This window comes from Pseudophryne corroboree, chromosome 6 (assembly GCF_028390025.1).
Source record: "Pseudophryne corroboree isolate aPseCor3 chromosome 6, aPseCor3.hap2, whole genome shotgun sequence".
Lineage (NCBI taxonomy): Eukaryota > Metazoa > Chordata > Amphibia > Anura > Myobatrachidae > Pseudophryne > Pseudophryne corroboree.
Genome location: NC_086449.1, coordinates 792,132,983 through 792,139,008, shown reverse-complemented (window position 1 = coordinate 792,139,008; position 6,026 = coordinate 792,132,983).

The window sequence follows — 6,026 nt, the reverse complement described above, 5'->3', positions numbered from 1 at the left end:
GTGGTTGGCAAGGCAGATTTGAGGAAACGGCGAGGGGGAGACGTCTCGAACTCCAGCTTGTACCCCTGAGATACTATCTGAAAAATCCAGGGATCCACTCGTGAGCGAGCCCACTGATTGCTGAAATATTTGAGACGGGCCCCCACCGTACCTGGCTCCGCCTGTGGAGCCCCAGCGTCATGCTGTGGACTTAGAGGAAGCGATGGAGGACTTTTGCTCCTGGGAACTGGCTGTATGCTGCAGCTTTTTTCCCCTACCTCTGCCTCTGGGCAGAAAGGACGCGCCTTTAACCCGCTTGCCCCTATTGGGCCGAAATGACTGTACCTGATAATACGGTGCTTTCTTTGGCTGTGAGGGAACATGGGGTAAAAATGTAGACTTCCCAGCTGTTGCTGTGGAAACGAGGTCCGAGAGACCATCCCCGAACAACTCCTCACCCTTATAAGGCAGAACTTCCATGTGCCTTTTGGAATCTGCATCACCTGTCCACTGCCGAGTCCATAACCCTCTCCTGGCAGAAATGGACATTGCACTAATTTTTAATGCCAGCCGGCAAATATCCCTCTGTGCATCCCTCATGTATAAAAGTGCGTCTTTTATATGCTCTACGGTTAGCAATATAGTGTCCCTGTCTAGGGTATCAATATTTTCTGACAGGGAATCTGACCACGCAGCTGCAGCACTGCACATCCATGTGAAGCAATAGCTGGTCTCAGTATAACACCTGTGTGTGTATATATAGATTTCAGGATAGCCTCCTGCTTTCTATCAGCAGATTCCTTCAGGGCGGCCGTATCCGGAGACGGTAGTGCCACCTTCTTTGACAAGCGTGTGAGCGCTTTATCCACTCTAGGGGATGTTTCCCAACGTGACCTATCCTCTGGCGGGAAAGGGTACGCCATTAGTAACCTCTTAGAAATGACCAGCTTCTTATCAGGGGAAGCCCACGCTTCTTCACACACTTCATTTAACTCCTCAGATGGATGAAAAGCTACTGGTAGTTTTTTCTCTCCAAACATAATACCCTTTTTTGTGGTACCGGGGGTAACATCAGAAATGTGCAACACATTTTTCATTGCCTTAATCATGTAACGTGTGGCCCTACTGGAAGTTACATTAGTCTCATCGTCGTCGACACTGGAGTCAGTATCCATGTCGACATCTGTGTCTGCCATCTGAGGTAGCGGGCGTTTTAGAGCCCCTGATGGCTTTTGAGACGCCTGGGCAAGCACAGGCTGAGAAGCCGGCTGTCCCACATTTGGTATGTCGTCAAACCTTTTATGCAAGGAGTCGACACTGTCACGTAATTCCTTCCACAGCACCATCCACTCAGGTGTCGACCCCGCAGGGGGTGACATCACATTTACAGGCATCTGCTCCGCCTCCACATAAGCCTCCTCAAACATGTCGACACAGCCGTACCGACACACCGCAAACACACAGGGAATGCTCAGACAGAGTACAGGACCCCACTAAGCCCTTTGGGGAGACAGAGAGAGAGTATGCCAGCACACACCAGAGCGCTATATAACACAGGGATCCCACTATAAATGAGTGTTTTCCCTTATAGCTGCTTTTTATATATTTATATATCCTGCGCCTAAATTTAGTGCCCCCCCCTCTCTTTTTTACCCTTCTGTAGTGCAGGGGAGAGCCAGGGAGCTTCCTTCCAGTGGAGCTGTGAGGGAAAAATGGCGCCAGTGTGCTGAGGGAGATGGCCCCGCCCCTTTTCCGGCGGACTTCTCCCGCTTTTTCTGGAATACTGGCAGGGGTATTTTTACATCTATATAGCCTCTAGGACTATATATGATGTAGATTTGCCAGCCAAGGTGTCATATATTGCCCTCAGGGCGCCGCCCCCCCCAGCGCCCTGCACCCATCAGTGACCGGAGTGTGAGGTGTACATAAGGAGCAATGGCGCACAGCTGCAGTGCTGTGCGCTACCTTGGTGAAGACCGAAGCCTTCTGCCGCCGATTTTCCGGACCTCTTCATGCTTCTGGCTCTGTAAGGGGGACGGCGGCGCGGCTCCGGGAACGAACACCAAGGTCGGGTCCTGCGGTCGATCCCTCTGGAGCTAATGGTGTCCAGTAGCCTAAGAAGCCCAAACTACCACCTGTTAGGTAGGTTCGCTTCTTCTCCCCTTAGTCCCTCGCTGCAGTGAGTCTGTTGCCAGCAGATCTCACTGTAAAATAAAAAACCTAAATATACTTTCTTTCTAGGAGCTCAGGAGAGCCCCTAGTGTGCATCCAGCTCAGCCGGGCACAAGAATCTTAACTGAAGTCTGGAGGAGGGTCTTAGTGGGAGGAGCCAGTGCACACCAGTAGTCTAAAGCTTTCTTTATAGTTGTGCCCAGTCTCCTGCGGAGCCGCTAATCCCCATGGTCCTTACGGAGTCCCCAGCATCCACTTAGGACGTTAGAGAAACAAGGGTTATTACTCAAACCTGTTTGTGGTGCCGAAACTGGACGGTTCGGTAAGACCAATATTGAACCTAAAGTCATTGAACCCCTACTTGAGGGTATTCAAATTCAAGATGGAGTCTCTGGGAGCGATGATCTCAGGTCTGGAGGAAGGGGAATTCCTAGTTTCCCTGGATATCAAGGATGCATACCTTCACGTTCCGATCTGGCCGCCTCACCAGGCTTATATCAGATTTGCGCTGCAGGACTGTCACTATCAGTTCCAGACAATGCCATTTGGCCTCTCCACGGCGCCGAGGGTGTTCACCAAGGTCATGGCAGAGATGATGCTCCTCCTCCGCATGCAAGGAGTGAACATAATTCCATATCTGGACGATCTACTGATAAAAGCATTTTCCAGGGAGAGGCTGTTACAGAGTATTGCTCTCTCAACTCAACTACTCCAAGCTCATGGATGGATCCTGCACCTTCCAAAGTCACATTTGGAGCCGACAAGGAGACTGCCCTTCCTAGGGCTGATTCTTGACATGGAAGTGCAGAGGGTGTTTCTACCGGTGGAGAAAGCGTTCGTGATCCAATCAATGGTCCGGGATGTCCTGAAGCCAGTCCGGGTATCGGTTCATCAGTGCATTCGCCTTCTGGGAAAGATGGAAGCCTCCTACGAGACTCTGCAGTACGGAAGATTCCATGCAAGGTTCTTCCAGTTTGATCTCCTGGACAAGTGGTCGGGATCACATCTTCACATGCACCAGCGGATACGCCTGTTGCCAAAAGCCAGAATTTCACTAATCTGGGGGCTGCAAACTTCTCACCTACTCGAGGGTCGCAGGTTCGGCATTCAGATTTGGATCCTTCTAACCACAGATGCAAGTCTCAGAGGTTGGGGAGCAGTCACCCAAGGGGAAAGCTTCCAGGGAAAGTGGTCAAGTCTGGAATCCATTCTTCCAATAAACATTCTGGAACTCAGGGCCATATACAACGCCCTTCTACAAGCGGCACATCTTCTGCGAGATAAGGCCATTCAGGTTCAGTCGGACAATGTCATGGCAGTGTCCTACATAAACAAACAGGGCGGAACGAAGAGCAGAGCTGCAATGTCAGAGGTAACAAGAATCCTCCTCTGGGCAGAAAGGCACGCGGTGGCGCTGTCAGTGATCTTCATTCCGGGAGTGGACAACTGGGAAGCAGACTTCCTCAGCAGACACGATCTCCATCCAGGAGAATGGGGCCTCAACCCGGAGGTATTTGCAGAGGTAACAAGCCGCTGGGGTGTACCTCAGATAGACATGATAGCCTCTCGCCTCAACAAGAATCTTCAGAGGTACTGTTCCAGGACAAGGGACCCACAAGCAGTGGCGGTGGACGCCCTGGTGACTCCGTGGGTGTTCCAGTCAGTGTATGTGTTCCCTCCACTTATCCCAAGGATTCTCAAACTAATCAAAAGAACTAATAAAAAAAACAGGAGTTCAGGCGATCATTGCTCCGGACTGGCCACGAAGGGCTTGGTCCGCGGATCTTCTGGAATTACTGTTGGAGGATCCGAGGCCTCTTCCTCTTTGCAAGGACCTTCTGCTACGAGGGCCGTTCGCCTACCAAGACTTACCAAGGCTACGTTTGACGGCATGGAGGTTGAACACCAGATCTTAACTCGGAAGGGCATTCCGAACAAAGTCATTCCTACTCTGATACAAGCAAGGAAGGGAGTAAGCATTACCATCAAATTTGGAAAAAGTATGTGTCTTGGTGTGAAACCAAAAAGTTTCCTACGGTGGAGTTTCAACTGGGACGGGTTCTCCTCTTTCTGCAAGCTGGTGTGGATGTGGGCTTATGCTTGGGCTCCATAAAGGTCCAGATTTCGGCTTTGTCCATTTTCTTCCAGAAACAATTGGCTGCTCTCCCTGAGGTTCAGACATTCTTGAAAGGAGTTCTGCACATTCAACCACCCTTTGTGCCTCCTATGGCACTTTGGGATCTTTATGTGGTGCTGCAATTCCTGCAATCGGATTCGTTGAACCTTTACAGGAGGTGGACATGAAGTTTCTTACTTGGAAGGCGATCACACTGTTGGCATTTGCATCTGCAAGACGTGTGTCAGAATTGGGGGCATTGTCGCACAAGAGCCCCCACTTGATTTTCCATGAGGCTAGAGCGGAGCTCAGAATGCGTCAGCAATTTCTTCCAAAGGTTGTATCAGCCTTTCATATCAACCAACCAATTGTGGTGCCAGTAGCTACTGACACCTCAATTTCCTCAAAGACCTTGGATGTTGTGCGGGCTTTGAAAATATATGTGAAGAGAGCTTTTCGTCACAGGAAGTCGGACGCACTATTTGTCCTATGTGATCCCAACTAGGTTGGGTGTCCTGCTTCTAAGCAGACGATTTCTCTCTGGATCAAGCTTACTATCCAGCATGCTTATTCTACGGCAGGCTTGCCGATTCCAAGATCTAATCAGGCCCACTCTACTCGTAAAGTGGGTTCTTCCTGGGCGGCTGCCCGGGGTGTCTCGGCTTTACAGCTTTGCCGAGCAGCTACTTGGTCAGGGTGGAACACATTTGCTAAATTCTACAAGTTTGATACTTTGGCCACTGGGGACCTTAAGTTTGGTCAATCTGTTCTGCAGGAACCTCAGCACTCTCCCTTCCGTACTGGGAGCTTTGGTACATCCCCATGGTACTAAATGGAACCCCAGCATCCTCTAGGACGTAAGAGAAAATAGGATTTTATATACCTACCGGTAAATCCTTTTCTCGTAGTACATCGAGGATGCTGGGCGCCCGCCCAGTGCTTCGTATTCCTGCATTGTTTCTTGGTTAAGTATTGTTGGTTCAGTCGTTGCTGAATTGTTTCAAGCTGGTTAACTTGGCTTTCCTTTTGTTATGTGTGAGCTGGTGTGAATCTCACCACTATCTGTGTATTTCCTTCTTTCGAGGTATGTCTCCTCGGGCACAGTTTCTAGACTGAGTCTGGTAGGAGGGGCATAGAGGGAGGAGCCAGCCCACACTATTAAACTCTTAAAGTGCCCATGGCTTCTAGTGGACCTGTTTATACCCAATGGTACTAAATGGAACCCCAGCATCCTCCACAGACTACGAAAAAAGGATTTACCGGTAGGTATATAAAATCCTATTTTTTTCTGCATGTCGACCCCAAAAAAGGATTACCGGTTCTACAAAATGTCCACTAGAGGCACCCATACATCAGTGGCGGATTGATACAATTTCCTGATCCCCAAACAGCTGTGTCAAGGAAACGGCAATATTAAACGTATTTAAAAATCTCAATGGCACACTTTCGATTGAAAATGATCGGGATCGGCTAATCAGGGCTTTTTTTTAAATTAAGAATTTCCCCAATTCCCCAGAGGATCATCAATCATTGATGGCCAGAGATTGGCGGTGCCGACAGATCGGGGGATCAGGTTCCTGATGTATAGGGGCCTTGACGTCTGTGGATGGTGCTGCCATTAATTTCATGTCCTAGCACATACAATGATTATGCCCAGTGTCGGACTGGGGCATGTAGGGCCCACCGGGGAATGCGGTGGTAGGGGCCCATGTTTACGGGTGTGTAAGTCCGCGGAGGGCGTGTGGCCTGCCACCTCATT